Source organism: Hyla sarda, chromosome 11, assembly GCF_029499605.1.
Source record: "Hyla sarda isolate aHylSar1 chromosome 11, aHylSar1.hap1, whole genome shotgun sequence".
Taxonomy (NCBI): Eukaryota; Metazoa; Chordata; class Amphibia; order Anura; family Hylidae; genus Hyla; species Hyla sarda.
In genome coordinates this window covers 7599481-7616968 of record NC_079199.1, presented here as the reverse complement: position 1 = coordinate 7616968, position 17488 = coordinate 7599481, and the positions used below count along the sequence as shown (strand labels likewise).

Sequence of the window (17488 nt, the reverse complement as noted above, 5' to 3'; positions counted from 1 at the left end):
AGGAGCAGACTTTTATCTAGGATGTTGTCCTCAGGTTCCCAGGATCTCTCTTCAGGACCACAACCCTCCCAGTCCACTAGAAAAAAAGTTTTCCCTCTGACCTTTTTAGAGGCTAAGATCTCTTTGACAGAGAAGATGTCCGAGGAGCCGGAAACAGGAGTGGGAGGAACAGATTTGGGAGAAAAACGGTTGAGGATGAGTGGTTTAAGAAGAGAGACGTGAAAGGCATTAGGGATACGAAGAGAAGGAGGAAGAAGAAGTTTGTAAGAGACAGGATTAATTTGACACAAAATTTTGAAAGGACCAAGATAGCGTGGGCCCAACTTGTAGCTAGGGACACGGAAGCGGACATATTTAGCGGAGAGCCATACCTTGTCTCCAGGGGAAAAAACGGGAGGAGCTCTTCTTTTCTTATCCGCGAACCTCTTCATGCGTGATGAAGCCTGTAGGAGAGAATTTTGGGTCTCTCTCCATATAATGGAAAGGTCACGAGAAATTTCATCCACAGCGGGCAGACCAGAGGGCAAGGGGGTAGGGAGGGGGGGAAGAGGGTGACGGCCGTACACCACGAAAAATGGGGATTTGGAGGAAGATTCAGAGACTCTGAAGTTATACGAGAATTCGGCCCATGGAAGGAGATCTGCCCAGTCATCCTGGCGGGAGGAAACAAAATGTCGCAAATAATCACCCAAGACTTGGTTAATTCTTTCTACTTGTCCATTGGACTGGGGATGATATGCAGAAGAAAAATTTAATTTAATCTTGAGTTGTTTACAGAGAGCCCTCCAGAATTTAGACACGAATTGGACGCCTCTATCCGAGACGATCTGCGTAGGCAATCCGTGAAGACGAAAAATGTGTACAAAAAATTGTTTAGCCAACTGAGGCGCTGAAGGAAGACCAGGAAGAGGGATGAAATGTGCCATTTTGGAGAATCGATCAACGACCACCCAAATAACAGTGTTGCCACGGGAAGGGGGTAAATCAGTAATAAAATCCATACCAATCAGAGACCAAGGCTGTTCGGGGACAGGCAGGGGATGAAGAAAACCAGCGGGCTTCTGGCGAGGAGTCTTATCCCGGGCACAGATAGTGCAGGCTCGCACAAAGTCCACAACATCCGTCTCCAGAGTCGGCCACCAATAGAAGCGGGAGATGAGTTGCACAGATTTCTTGATGCCCACATGACCAGCGAGATGGGAGGAGTGACCCCATTTGAGGATTCCGAGGCGTTGGCGTGGAGAAACAAAGGTCTTTCCAGGAGGAGTTTGCCTGATGGAGGCTGGAGAAGTGGAGATCAGGCAGTCAGGTGGAATGATGTGTTGCGGAGAGAGTTCAACTTCTGAGGCATCCGAGGAACGAGAGAGAGCATCGGCCCTAATGTTCTTATCGGCAGGACGAAAGTGAATCTCAAAATTAAATCGGGCAAAGAACAGAGACCACCGGGCCTGGCGAGGATTCAGCCGTTGGGCAGACTGGAGGTAGGAGAGGTTCTTGTGGTCGGTGTAAATAATAACTGGAAATCTTGATCCCTCCAGCAGATGCCTCCATTCCTCAAGTGCTAATTTAATGGCTAGAAGCTCTCGATCCCCGATGGAGTAGTTCCTCTCCGCCGGAGAGAAGGTCCTAGAAAAAAAACCACAAGTGACAGCATGCCCGGAAGAATTTTTTTGTAAAAGAACAGCTCCAGCTCCCACTGAGGAGGCATCAACCTCCAATAGGAAGGGTTTGGAAGGGTCAGGTCTGGAGAGCACGGGAGCCGAAGAAAAGGCAGACTTGAGTCGTTTAAAGGCGTCTTCCGCTTGAGGAGGCCACGACTTGGGATCGGCATTTTTTTTGGTTAAAGCCACGATAGGAGCCACAACGGTAGAAAAATGTGGAATAAATTGCCTGTAATAATTGGCGAACCCCAAAAAGCGTTGGATAGTACGGAGTCCGGAGGGGCGTGGCCAATCTAAGACGGCAGAGAGTTTGTCTGGATCCATTTGTAGTCCCTGGCCAGAGACCAAATATCCTAGAAAAGGAAGAGATTGGCATTCAAACAGACATTTCTCAATTTTGGCATAGAGTTGATTGTCACGAAGTCTCTGAAGAACCATACGGACATGCTGGCGGTGTTCTTCTAGATTGGCAGAGAAAATTAGGATATCGTCCAGATATACAACAACACAGGAGTATAGCAGATCACGAAAAATTTCATTGACAAAGTCTTGGAAGACAGCAGGGGCGTTGCACAGGCCAAAGGGCATGACCAGATACTCAAAGTGTCCATCTCTGGTGTTAAACGCCGTTTTCCACTCATCCCCCTCTCTGATGCGGATGAGGTTATAGGCGCCTCTTAAGTCCAATTTAGTAAAGATGTGGGCACCTTGGAGGCGATCAAAGAGTTCAGAGATGAGGGGTAGGGGGTAGCGGTTCTTAACCGTGATTTTATTAAGACCGCGGTAGTCAATGCAAGGACGTAGGGAGCCATCTTTTTTGGACACAAAGAAAAATCCAGCTCCGGCAGGAGAGGAGGATTTACGGATAAAGCCCTTTTTTTAAATTTTCCTGGACATACTCAGACATGGCAAGAGTCTCTGGGGCAGAGAGAGGATAAATTCTGCCCCGGGGTGGAGTAGTACCCGGGAGGAGGTCGATAGGGCAATCATAAGGCCTGTGAGGAGGTAGAGTCTCAGCTTGTTTTTTGCAGAAAACATCCGCGAAGTCCATATAGGCCTTAGGGAGACCGGTTACTGAGGGAACCACAGAGTCACGGCAAGGGTTACTGGGAACCGGTCTTAGACAGTCCTTGGAACAAGAGGGCCCCCAACTCTTGATCTCCCCAGTGGACCAATCCAGGGTTGGGGAATGGAGTTGAAGCCAGGGAAGTCCAAGGAGAATTTCCGAGGTGCAATTGGGGAGGATCAAAAGTTCAATCCTCTCGTGATGAGATCCGATGCTCATTAGAAGGGGCTCCGTGCGGAAGCGTATGGTACAGTCCAATCTTTCATTGTTTACACAATTGATGTAAAGGGGTCTGGCGAGACTGGTCACTGGGATGTTGAACCTGTTGACGAGAGAGGCCAAAATAAAATTTCCTGCAGATCCAGAGTCCAAGAAGGCCACGGTAGAGAAGGAGAAGGCAGAGGCAGACATCCGCACAGGCACAGTAAGACGTGGAGAAGCAGAGTAGACATCAAGGACTGTCTCACCTTTGTGCGGAGTCAGCGTACGTCTTTCCAGGCGGGGAGGACGGATAGGACAATCCCTCAGGAAGTGTTCGGTACTAGCACAGTACAGGCAGAGGTTCTCCATGCGGCGTCGTGTCCTCTCTTGAGGTGTCAGGCGAGACCGGTCGACCTGCATAGCCTCCACGGCGGGAGGCACAGGAACAGATTGCAGGGGACCAGAGGAGAGAGGAGCCGAGGAGAAGAAACGCCTCGTGCGAACAGAGTCCATATCTTGGCGGAGCTCCTGACGCCTTTCGGAAAAACGCATGTCAATGCGAGTGGCTAGGTGAATAAGTTCATGTAGATTAGCAGGAATTTCTCGTGCGGCCAGAACATCTTTAATGTTGCTGGATAGGCCTTTTTTAAAGGTCGCGCAGAGGGCCTCATTATTCCAGGACAATTCTGAAGCAAGAGTACGGAATTGTACGGCATACTCGCCAACGGAAGAATTACCCTGGACCAGGTTCAACAGGGCAGTCTCAGCAGAAGAGGCTCGGGCAGGTTCCTCAAAGACACTTCGGATTTCCGAGAAGGAGTGTACAGAGGCAGTGACGGGGTCATTGCGGTCCCAGAGCGGTGTGGCCCATGACAGGGCTTTTCCGGACAGAAGGCTGACTACGAAAGCCACCTTAGACCTTTCAGTGGGAAACAGGTCCGACATCATCTCCAGATGCAGGGAACATTGGGAAAGAAAGCCACGGCAAAACTTAGAGTCCCCATCAAATTTATCCGGCAAGGATAGGCGTAGCCCAGGAGCGGCCACTCGCTGCGGAGGAGGTGCAGGAGCTGGCGGAGGAGATGACTGCTGAAGCTGTGGTAGTAACTGTTGTAGCATAACGGTCAGTTGAGACAGCTGTTGGCCTTGTTGCGCTATCTGTTGCGACTGCTGGGCGACCACCGTGGTGAGGTCAGCGACAACTGGCAGAGGAACTTCAGCAGGATCCATGGCCGGATCTACTGTCACGATGCCGGCTGGCGGGTAGTGGATCCTCTGTGCCAGAGAGGGATTGGCGTGGACCGTGCTAGTGGATCGGTTCTAAGTCACTACTGGTTTTCACCAGAGCCCGCCGCAAAGCGGGATGGTCTTGCTGCGGCGGTAGTGACCAGGTCGTATCCACTAGCAACGGCTCAACCTCTCTGGCTGCTGAAGATAGGCGCGGTACAAGGGAGTAGACAGAAGCAAGGTCGGACGTAGCAGAAGGTCGGGGCAGGCAGCAAGGATCGTAGTCAGGGGCAACGGCAGGAGGTCTGGAACACAGGCTAGGAACATACAAGGAACGCTTTCACTGGCACAATGGCAACAAGATCCGGCAGGGAAGTGCAGGGGAAGTGAGGTGATATAGGGAAGTGCACAGGTGAAGACACTAATTGGAATCACTGCGCCAATCAGCGGCGCAGTGGCCCTTTAAATCGCAAAGACCCGGCGCGCGCGCGCCCTAGGGAGCGGGGCCGCGCGCGCCGGGACAGGACCGAGGGAGAGCGAGTCAGGTACGGGAGCCGGGGTGCGCATCGCGAGCGGGCGCTACCCGCATCGCGAATCGCATCCCGGCTGGAAGCAGAATCGCAGCGCCCCGGGTCAGTGGATCTGACCGGAGCGCTGCAGCGGAGAGAGTGTAGCGAGCGCTCCGGGGAGGAGCGGGGACCCGGAGCGCTCGGCGTAACACAAGTATTACATTTTGGAATCAAGAAATCTAAAAAAACCTCCTCCCCTCTGCTTCATCTGTTATATCTGTATTGGGTTAACAAAGGTCTTTAAAGGAGATATCCAGTGGTGAAAAACGTATCCCCTATCCTATCCTAAAATATGGGAAATCCGGAAACCGTTAAACCCGTCATAGAACTAAGCTTTTTAGGGACTTTGGTAAGCCCTGTTATCGGACCTGAATTTTTATGGGATGAAAGTTAGGCTTGGTAGTGGGGTCTTTCTTCCCCCTCCTGGGCCTTTCCAAGTTATTAGACTAGCACAGATCAGCACAGGTCCTGAAGACAGCTTGTCATTTGGCTTTAAAACTAGGTGAGAGTCATTCTGCAAGTAAGGCTGTGAGGAACCTGCACTACTGATGAAAGTTTGAATCTGGAGGTTTGCTGTGTTGTGTTGGGTGACTGTAAATAAGCCACCTGTATAGACAGGGAAGAGACCTATATAGTCCGCACTGGACAAGCAGGATTAATTTAGTGTTTATGACGGAATCTGAAGGCTGGATTTGTTTTGTTACTGAAAAATAAAAACACAAGAAGCCCTGTATAAACATTACTTCTGTGTCCCTGTCTCTTCTATTCTGCTGCTGTTTGACAGATTCTATGGAGCTAATCTCCAACAAGTTGGTCTGTTTTTGTCAAATTTGATATGTTTGTAAAGAACAAAGTAAATACTGTATTAGATGAGTAATGATGTAAAAACATAGTGACTAATATCTAAATGTTACTGGCGACACATTTGTAAACTAAAGCCACAAAGTCATTTATGTAAAGTCACCTTGCGAAAGTGTTCTGTGCGGAGTTGTGTCAATGAAGACACCTTTTTTATTTCGTATCATTGAACCTTGGGTAACAAATGGATTAATAATACTATGTTGGATCTTTAAGGTAAATTGTTCCATGACCTATATGGTAGCACCTCGCTGAAAAGGAAATATGTAATCAGAAAATGACTTATTGTTTAAATCAAGTTTTTATGTTTAACATGTTTTTTAAAATCTTTGGTGATGTTCTAATTCTGAAATGTTGTGGTTTTCATTCTTATTACATAGCAGAAACTTCTTGTTCAGTCTAATAAGGCTGCTGGAAAGTTAACAGTGCAGCATTACATTGAGAGAGGACACCTGCATATAGAGAAGACAATAGCTGAAGCTCACAGCTCAGCCTCCCCCTCCACTGTATCATACATTTTAGATATGCTCAGCCAGCTGACAACGATCTCTAGAGCCCAAAATACTTGGTCAAGCATGGATATATTCTCAATTGGGAGATGGGACAAAGCTGCTGCCAAGTTCCTCTGTTGGTTTATCTCACCCAGAACAAGTGGATTGGAAATATTGAAAAGTCAAACATGCCTGAGCCTTCTCTCCCCACCTCTGCCTTTGGAGGAGAGTTGGAAAGGTCTTTTTTTCATTAAAGTGGTACTCCGCCCCTAGACATCTTATCCGCTATCCAAAGGATAGGGGATAAGATGTCTGATCGTGGGGGTCCCGCTGATGGGACCCCCCCACGATCTCCCTGCAGCACCCGGCATTTGTTTAGAATGACGGCTGCGGTTACAGAGGCTCGTGATTTCATGGCCACGCCCCCTCGTGACATCGGGTTACGCCCCCTCAATGTAAGTCTATGGGAGGGGGCGTGGTGGCCTCCGGCGCCGCATGGCTAGTCATCTGGCACGGAGCAAAGTTCGTTCCGTGCACCAGATGACTGGGGTGCCACAGCAGAGATTACGGGGGTCCCAGCGGTGGGACCCCCGCGATCAGACATCTTATTCCCTAGCCTTTGGATAGGGGATAAGATGTTTTGGGACGGAGTACCCCTTTATGTATTTTTTTTTCTACTGATTTACTATTTCGATGCATTGGTCGGTAATTTGTGGCACACGCAGGTTTTTTTGTTTTTTTTTTGGTGCAGTGCAACATAAACTTCAGGAAAATTGAAAAATGTTAACAATGAAAAATGTTTTTATTTAAAAATTTTATTTTACAGTTTATTTTAAATTAATTTAAAATTTTTATTTTACAGTTTCAAATTTTCTCCTAAAAAGTGTTATAAAAATTGTTTAAAAACAATATAAACAGATTATGCCTAAAATGTATATTTAATCGCAGTACCCTTTATCCTGATAAACCCTTGATCATTTCTGTGGCAGTATAGACATGGCTTTGTTAAATGTAATCACCCATTTAGTAGGTGAAAAAGTATTAAAGAGAGAAAATGGTGTCCACTCATTCCTTTTGACGATTTTCCAGAAGTGATGTTGGGCCCGTCTGTTTTTTAAGTATATCAGGTCCATTCTATGTAACAATAGTAGTTTAATTTTTAATATTTCTTAGCAGGTAGTTAAACAAGGGTAACATGCGCCATTGTCACTTAATTGGTTTGTAGAGCTTTTTTTATGTGCATACCATTTACGCCTCACTAAATGATATGAGAAGATACTGTTTGTATCTTATACAAAACTATACCTTTCACACTTGATATTCCTTTAGATCCTCAATAGATAATGTTACTATTGAGGGTATTGTTTACTAAGACCACTGCAGTTGCAGTCATAACATTGTGCTTCCCCCCGGGGGCATAAATTTACAGTAACTCCAAATTGAAGGTCCTGTAGCCGAATTATACTAACATGAGGCTTTGTAAACACTCTGTAACAAAAGACAAAATATTAGCATAATAATCTCTCCAGGAGACAGAAAAAGAGTGTCAGCTGCTCTGCTTTTTTTTTACTAAGCCAACTCTCGAAGGAATGGCTGAAATGCAAGTGAATTGTGTAGCAGCTACTGAAAGCAAGAGCTGATGTTAACTTGAAGAGTTGAATGACTAAGCAAGCTGGCCCTACTGATTATCGGTAAACCACAAGGCTCAGACATGCTTTTATTCTCCCCTCTGGTTCATGACAAAACATTAGTCACCTCAATCATTGGGATTACTCAAGGGATGAAACACTAGCTGCTGAGGCCACTGGCTATGCATCCATACCTGGGACTAATTATTATAAAATAAAGAATTGATCGAATCACGTTAGGAAATTGACAGCCACAAGAATGAGAGGTCAGCGCTGCAAAACCAAAGCTAATGCTTAATAAACTGACCCTCGCCCCTCTAATGGAAGATATTTACATAGCTGCAAAGTCAAATCTTCTTGAGAGCCATTATTAGACCACACTGTGGGTACTGGGTTTTAGAGTCAAAAGTTGCTACAGATAAATAAAATGATAGAAATGTATTCCTTTAACCACAAATTTTATATTTTAAAAACATTGGTCAGCTGATTAGAATAAGGAAAGAAAAATGTAACCATCATGGAGGAGGTTTAAGGGTTATCCCAAGATAAAAAGTTATTACTTATCCACAATGGCTAGATAATGGATAAACGTCCAACCACTGGGACCCCACCAATCATGAGAACATGGGCCCCTTGTCCCCAGAGTGAATAGAGTAGTGAATGGTCCATGAATCCTTTTGTGTTATTTCTTTTGTCACTATTTGATTTCTTCCGAAAACTAGTAATTTTAACACAACATAAATCATATTTACAACTCATATCTGGCTTGTCCCCGTCTGACCTTACCAAAATCAATTGCAGCAATATGCGGTAACAATAGCCCCGTGAGGTCGGGTCTGCCTTAAGAACATTTTAGCTCTCACTTACTTGACCTAATAACCCATTTCCCTTTAGGGCTTCGTCTAAGTTTCATATCACTTCCTTACCTTTATAGAAGGACCACCGTATGGTCCACGTCTGTGACAAAGATGATTGATGCCTTTTTTACTAAAGATCAGCACCTGCAAATGTTTTCCAATTTCCAAGAATGTTTCTACATTATACAAAAAGTGACAAATGTTTTGTGTGTTCATTGTGGAATTGTTACTAATATTACACAGACAATGCATTCGGAAAGGTTTAGTCCCCCTCCCTTTTTTCACCTTTTGTTATGTTGTGGTCTTGTACTTAAATAAAAAAAATCTACTTTTCCCCATTATTTTAAACTCTATACCCTATAGTGAGATTGTTTTGAAAAATTATTGAAATGAAGAAATATTCAGACCCTTTTCTATGACACTTGAAATTTAGCTCTGGCTCCTTCCATTTATCTTGATCATCTTGGAGATGTTTCTACACCTTGACTGGAGTTACTTGTGGTAAATGATTTGAAAAGACACAGCCCTGTCTATAAAGTGGTCCCTCACCTGCCTAATACCATCCCTACAGTGAAACATGGTGGGGGCAGTATCATGTCTGGAGGAAACCAGGCAGTGCCCATCACCTGCCCAATACCATCCCTACAGTGATCATGGTGGGGGCAGCATCATGTCTGGAGGAAACCAGGCACTGCCCATCACCTGCCCAATACCATCCCTACAGTGAAGTATGGTGGGGCAGCATCATGTCTGGAGGAAACCAGGCACTGCCAATGACCTGTCCAATACCATCCCTACAGTGATCATGGTGGGGGCAGCATCATGTCTGGGGGAAACCAGGCACTGGCCATCACCTGCCCAATATAATTGGTACAGTGAAGCATGATAGGGGCAGCATCATGTCTGGAGGAAACCAGGTCCGGCCCATCACCTGCCCAATACCATCCCTACAGGGATCATGGTGGGGGCAGCATCATGTCTGGAGGAAACCAGGCACTGGCCATCACCTGCCCAATACCATCCCTACAGTGAAGTATGGTGGGGGCAGCATCATGTCTGGAGGAAACCAGGCACTGCCCATCACCTGCCCAATACCATCCCTACAGTGATCATGGTGTGGGCAGCATCATGTCTAGGGGAAACCAGGCACTGGCCATCACCTGCCCAATACCATCCCTACAGTGATCATGGTGGGGGCAGCATTGTGTCTGGGGGAAACCAGGCACTGCCCATCACCTGCCCAATATCATCCCTACAGTGATCATGGTGGGGGCAGCATCATGTCTGGAGGAAACCAGGCACTGGCCATCACCTGCCCAATATCATCCCTACAGTGATCATGGTGGGGGCAGCATCATGTCTGGGGGAAACCAGGCACTGGCCATCACCTGCCCAATACTAGCTGTAAAAGGATGCTACTTAGGACTTGTTCACACTACGGAAACTCCAATCTGAATTTCCTCTATTTATTACTTTAATGGGATGCTGCCTATTGTAATATGAACAATACCATGCAGAATCTCTGGGTATCTTATCTGATAAAGATTACTACACGGTTGTAAAAGCTGACCGTTTTGAGAGGATAAAACAGGATTTATCCCAGATGACCACCAAGGCTGTTGAATTTGCGTTCATCTTTGGTTAAAATGCCTTGTTCATTAGGTACACTAATAACAATAAGCCATATTTCTACCAACTGCCTAAAGTTCATGAATCTACCGAACACCCGCCGGGAAGACCAATCATCTCCTCTACTAATGCCACCCTCAGTAACCTGGCACATTATTTAAATCTTTACCTTCAAGTTCATGCCACCAGTCTTACCAGTTATCTGAGGGATTCTTCACAGTTGATTGAACGCCTTTTACCCTTACGATGGGAGTCTAATTTTATCCTTGTAACTTGTGACGTTTCATCTTTGTATTCCAACATTAAACATGAGCTGGGACTTCATTGTGTGAAGGAAGTTCTGGACAAAGACCCATCCATTACCCATCACACTGCAATTTTCTTTTGGAAGCACTTTAATACATTTTGAACAATAATTAATTCATATACAATGGTACCATATACCATCAGAAGCTTGAGACTGCGATGGGCTCTAAAGTTGCACCTGTCTATGTGAACATCTTTATGGGGGCCTTTGAGTCTGAGTACATTTGGGGAAACCCAGTTATTATTGACAATATAGCGGTATATTACCGTTATATTGATGACTTCTTCTTCGTCTGGAAGGGGCCAGAAGAGAATATTCATATGTTCCTCCAATATCTTAATGAGAACTCTACAATTTACAACTGAATCCAGCAAGGACAGTATAAATTTTTTGGACATCTGTATCTCACACAACGAGCAGTTATTCATCACATCCACCTTTTTCAAAAAGGTGGATGTCAATAATTATCTTGACTTTCACAGTATCGACGGGAGAAATTTATTACAAAATTTCATCTTACCTGCCAAACAGACCACGTCTTTTACATGATTCAATGTCCAGATTGCCCATTACAGTATATAGGACGTACCACCCGTTCTCTTCATCTTAAATCAACACAGGCAAAATATAAAAAATAAATGTTTACTCCATGGTGTCTCCAAACATGTCACCTTGTTACACCCCAACAGTGAGAAGTCAATCATAATCACACCAATTGATCATGTACCTGCTACGATAAACAACAGATTTGAACAACTAAAGCAATTGGAAATGTTCTGGATGTATAAAATGCAAATGTTATCTCCCCATGGCCTTAACGAGATTAGAGAAATCTCAGAAATACTAACACTCATCCTGTTATAGGTTTGCTTAGGGCTGGACAGTATGACCAAATCTGCGTATCACGGTATTTTTGTAACTTTCGGAGGTTCCACAGTATGTAATGGTATTCCCCCCCCCCCAATTAATTATCAGCCCAGCGCTGTGCTATTCTGCCCCCCCAACAAAAATTAATTATCAGCCCAGCGCTGCGCTATTCTGCCCCCCCCCCCCCCCAACAAAAATTATCAGCCCAGCGGGGTAAATACTCACATGTCACCCGCTTCCCTCCTCGTGCTGTTTGTTTGTTAAACTCATGCATGTTCCGACGTCGGCCTTACGCTGGGGACGGGAACGTCGGACAGCCGTCAGCTTATCACCGGCCGCAGCGATGTTCCGCCTCGGCCGCTGATAGGCTGAGCCCACTGTCATGTAAGAAGCTCTGGGCGGCTTACATGACAGTGGGCTCAGCCTATCAGCGGTCGAGGCGGAACATCGCTGCGGCAGGTGATAAGCTGACGGCTGTCCGACGTTCCATTCACTAGAAAGCAGATGAGGCCGGTACCGGACCAACGGGAGGTGAGTTAAAGTTTATTTTGTAAATTTTTTGCAGCCTGGGCATAGGGATACCACACAATATAGAGCAGTGGTCTTCAACCTGCCGACCTCGAGATGTTGCAAAACTACAACTCCCAGCATGCCCGGACAGCCAACGGCTGTCCGGGCATGCTGAGAGTTGTAGCTTTGCAACATCTCGAGGTCGGCAGGTTGAAGACCACTGGTATAGAGTGTCAGCGCCGGCGGCCGCAACAAACATGAGGATGAGGAGGGCAGCGCATGCGGGTGACATATCAGTATTTACCCCGATGGGGACAGCACTGGGCTGATACTTAATTGGGGGGCAGAACAGCGATCACGGGTGACTTGTGATTAGTTCCCCGATGTGGGGACAGCGCAGCGCTGAGCTCATTCATTCATTCCCGATGGGGAGGGGCTCAAACAGTATTGCGGTATGGGTTACAGTTCATATCGTGCAGCACAAAAATGTCGGTATTCGGTATGGACCGGTATACCGCCCAGCCCTAGGTTTGCTGTATTCTACTGTGTCCTACTGTTAGCATCTTGGTCTGTAGTGACAGCCATTCACACCAGTATCAGCGATCTTTTTCCACCTATTCTGCATTTCTACTGCGCATGTCTCCTAGCATACTTACGTGGCCTTGGATTCTGACTTGCATAGCCACCTATCTTCAGAGACCTATGAATGCTCCCTCCCTGGTAAATTACACAACAGTACTCCGTAGTCATTCTTATACATTTTCCTTATCTACATACTAATATTGTTGATGTTTTTATTCACAACATTGCATTTTATTTTTAATCATTTTTATGGAATTTTATGTCTTGTTTTTTTTATTATTATGTTCTTTAGACCACATCTGTACTGGTTCTGGTTCGTCTGTACGGCCCAGACACCCGGAAGTAATTCTAGTTTTGTTTTAATATTGCCTGAAATTTGGATTGTATATGTGCCCGTTCCGGGCTGGAAACGTTTTCCAATTTTGTGTTGCATGTTTTTATTGGAATAAATTGTTCTACCATCCACTCTACCATCCGAGAGGTCTGCACCCGATTGATGTCCCAATTTAGAGGTATCCTTTGCCTTCACTTTGCTATTACCACAATTGACCAGTCATCATTCCTGAATTACCGGAGGGACCACGAGGCTGCGCCCGTTTGTTACATGCGGACTCAGATGTTATGCTCTCAGCATAACTCTGTTAGGTAAGGGACCATCCAATTGGCCCTACGTCTATTCCACCTAACATTGGGTAATCTGCACGAGGTGCGCACCGTTTCTATTTTTCTTTCTACTCAAGATATAATGGGGGAGATTTATCAAAACCTTTCCAGAGGAAAAGTTGACCAGTTGCCCATAGCAACCTATCAGATCCCTTCTTTCATTTTTCAGAGGCCTTTTCATAAATGAAAGAAGCGATCTGATTGGTTGCTATGGGCAACTCAGCAACTTTTCCTCTAGACTGGATTGATAAATCTCCCCCAATATATTTATTGGTGGAGGATTCATATCTATTGGTGGAGGATTCATATCTATTGGTGGAGGATTCATATCTATTGGTGGAGGATTCATATCTATTGGTGGAGGATTCATATCTATTGGTGGAGGATTCATATCTATTGGTGGAGGATTCATAGCCCTTACTATAGATTGCACAACCCCCTTTGTACCTTTCCTTGTTCACCACTACAGTCAGTTCTGTGACATCTAAGAGAACATATACCAGAAGAGTCAAGTCTTCTCATATTGCACCTGTTCTGTGCACAAATTTCATAATTTTGATGGATTTTCCAGAATTTCTTACCACACAATTTTCGTGGATAAAAAGGAATGTTGCTGATATGAAGGATGATTTAATGCGAATAAAAGATAAGGCTCCTCCACCTGTGACCATCCAGACAGCTGGAGCAGAGCAGAGGACATCTGAGGACCAGGGTGACGTCATCCGACAGCAGGCTGGTGGGCGGGGCTTATGGAATGTTGAAGCCAAAGTTTGTTGCTACATTGTAACACATCAGCCTTGCACCCTCTGTCTATGTGATGGGATTTTAAATGAACTTTGTTGCCAGTCTGCTGTGCTCTTCCCCACCCTGAGTGGAGCATGCCCCCAATCTATACATCAGGATGTGGGGTAAGTGTTCTGTGCAGCAATGATTCATAGAGGAGGAGGAGGAGGCAGGATGATAAGTGATTGACAGCTGGCCTGTGCCCTACTTCAATGGGCAGGTACTCACCCCCCTTGTCTTAATAGGAGCATTTCTTTACTTGTGATGTGTTTTTCCATATTTGCTGGGGTTTTGTAACTTCCGTCTGCTCTCAGAAATCTCTTAATTACTCTGTGTGAGTTTTTGATGTTCTTAGCAAAGCGTCCAGTGTAAGATTTCAGCTCTCCCACAGGCCTATAAATCAGCTTTAGTGCACAGATTGAGGGGCTCCTGTTGCATGTTTGCTAATCACAATGTGTCTGCTTTGAATTCCTCCATGCAGGAAACACTCAGGTCCCTGTTAACCCCTTAGGGGCTCAGCCTATTTTCACCTTAAAGGGGTACTCTGGTGGAAAACTTATTTATTTATTTATATATATATTTTTTATCAACTGGTGCCAGAAAGTTAAACAAATTTGTAAATTACATCTATTAAAAAGTCTTAATCCTTCCAGTACTTATTAGCTGCAGAATACCACAGAGGAAATTATTTTCTTTTTGGAACACAGTGCTCTCTGCTGACATCATGATCACAGTGCTCTCTGCTGACATCTCAGTCCATTTTAGGAACTGTCCAGAGTAAAAGAAAATCCCCATAGCAAACATATGCTGCTCTGGATAGTTCCTAAAATGGACAGAGATGTCAGCAGAGTGCTCTGGGTTCCAAAAAGAAAAGAATTTCCTATGTAGTATTCAGTAGCTAATAAGTACTCGAAGGATTAGGATTTTTTAATAGAAGTAATTTACAAATTTGTTTAACTTTCTGGCACCAGGTGATTTAAAAAACAAAAAAAGTTTTCCACCAGAGTACCCCTTTAAATTTTCGTTTTTCATTTTCGCTTTATCCTCCTTCCCTTCTAAAAATCATAACGCTTTAAATTTTGCGCCTACAAACCCATATAAGGGCTTGCTTTTTGTGTCACCAATTGTACATTTTTTTTAAATGCCCCGTTTCTACGCAGTGCAATATTTGGTAAAAATTACACCTTATCTTTATTCTGTAGGTCCATACGGTTACAAGGATACCCAATTTATATAGTATTTATTTTATTGTAATACTTAAAAAAATTATAAACTACATGCATTAAAATTAGTTAGTTTAAAATTGGCATCTTATGACCCCTATAACTTGTAAATTTTTTCGTGTATGGGGTGTTATGAGGGCTAATTTTTTGCGCCGTCATCTGTAGTTTTTATTGGTACCATTTTTGTTTTGATGAGACTTTTTCATCGCTTTTTATTAATATTTTTATGGTATATGACGTGACCAAGAATGCACAATTTTGTATTTTTTTACATGTACGCCATTCACCGCGTGGTTTAGCTAACCTTATATTTTAATAGTTCGGACACTTGCGCACGCGGCGGTACCACATATGATTATTTTTATTCTTTATTACATTATTTTATTTGAAAAAATGGGGGTGATTTAAACATTTAATAAAGAAAGGGTTGATGAACTTTTATTTAATTTTCTTTTCTTTACACTTAGGGGGCTAAAACATGCAATCTTCTGATTGCATACACTGATCAGTGCTATGCCTTTGCAAAGCACTGATCAGTGTAACCGGCAATCTGCTGCTGCCTGCTGTGCAGGCATGGAGCAGTAGATCGCCGATCAGACAACGGAGAGGCAGGTGAGGACCCTCCTGCATCCGGTAAGCTGATCGGGACAGTCGCGATAGTCCCGATCAGCTCCGCTGAGCTTCCAGGATTCTTTTACTTTCGTTTTAAATGCCCCGAACAACTTTGATTGCGGTTACTAAAGGGTTAATGCTGGGCATAGAGCCGATCGGCCATGCCCAGCATTAGCTGTGGGTCCTGGCTGCCCGTAACAACCGGGATCCACCCGGTTTAACCCCTTTTCCTTCGGTGAGAACGGTTTAAACCCGTTATACCAGGCCAGGGCGTACAGGTACACCCTGAGTCCTTAAGGATCGGGGACGCAGGGCGTATGCATACGCCTTGCGTCCTCAAGAGGTTAAATGAGGAAAAATTTGCATTTTTTTTTCTTTTTTAGTTCAAGCTTCTTGTTTTATTGAAATGGATGTTTTCTATTCTACAGTTATTGCAGTGGAATGCATCTTGTTAGAAGTTAAGTCAAGTCAACAGAGACTAGACTTCTACAAAGTACTTTAATGGTCTATTCACACGTACATTATTCTGCGCAGATTTGATGCGCAGGATTTCAAGCTGTGTTCAGTTTACATTGAAATCTGCAGCAAAAAATCCTGCGCATCAAATCTGCACGTCCAATCTCCACAGAATACTGTACGTGTGAATAGACCATTAACGATTAAAACAGTGTTTCAAAACCTGTTGCAAAGTTACAACTCCTGGTGGCCCAACCTGTAGCTCTTCAGCTGCTGCAAAACATCAACTCCCATCATGCACTGGCAGCCCAACCTGTAGCTCTCCAATTGCTGCAAAACTAAACCATCATCCTGCCCTAATATCCCATTCAGTCACTCTGACGCTGCTGTAAAACTGCTACTCCCATCATGCACTGGCAGCCCAACCTATTGCTTTCCAGCTGCTGCAAAACTACAAGATGCATCATGTCCTGGCAACCAAACCTGAGCCTCTCCTGCTGTTGCAAAACTACAATCCCCTTAATTTCCTGACTGGGCAGAATGGGAGTTGTGGTTTTGCAACAGCTGGAGAGCCGCAGGTTGGGTGAGAACACTGTAGTTGTATCTCACACTGTAAGCAGCTCAGCTCTGCACAAGTCTCCAGCATAGACCGGTGTGTGGTTGTGCTGCTTGTATGTGTCAGTGTTGTGTTGCACTCCTCTTTAAAGAATTTTCTTTACTTTTTTTTTTTTTTTTTTCCATTTGTGTTTTGTATATATTAGGTTGCCTTGGTGATCATACACAAATCCAGATGATAGACTATTATTGCTGTAAGATGACGAAATGTCCCAATAGGTTGTTTTCCTTGGTCTAATTCCTACCCACACCATGCAGAGGCACGTCACTGAGACTGGAAGCCTTGGTATACATCATAGAATGTGTCACTGCAGAGAACTCGAGATGCTACACTTTACTTCTAATGTACTGGGATGGGTTTCACGGGTGCACCTAAGGGAAAGTGGCAAACAAAGAATGATATATTTATAATATGGGGTAGCTGGAGCAACTCTGACTATACAGTGATCCCTCAACTTACAATGGCCTCAACATACAATAGTTTCAACATACACTGGTCTTTTCTGGACCATTGTAACTTGAAAACAGACTCAAAATACAATGTACAGACAGTCCAGATCTGCAAAACGTGTCAATGGCCGGAAGAATTGACTAATCAGAATGGATATTTCACTGGTAAAACCCGTGTATTCCTAAAGTGTATGCACTGACTGGTGTCTGGTAGCGCCCCCTACAGTACAGGG

The 17488-nt window shown here is 44.7% G+C and overlaps 1 protein-coding gene across 10 annotated transcripts in view; it reads left to right on the top strand.

Annotated features, from left to right (window-relative positions):
* The window catches only part of BMP4 (bone morphogenetic protein 4), a 449922-nt gene that overhangs the window by 279369 nt on the left and 153065 nt on the right, over positions 1-17488 (top strand). Inside the window, exon 1 of one of the 10 annotated variants that reach the window (XM_056545997.1) lies at positions 13895-14024. The exons of the other annotated variants lie outside the window; for them this stretch is intronic. The gene's annotated coding sequence lies outside the window, so the exon portion shown is untranslated. Of the gene's footprint in view, positions 1-13894; positions 14025-17488 lie in introns of those variants that run through there. 10 annotated transcript variants of the gene reach the window in all.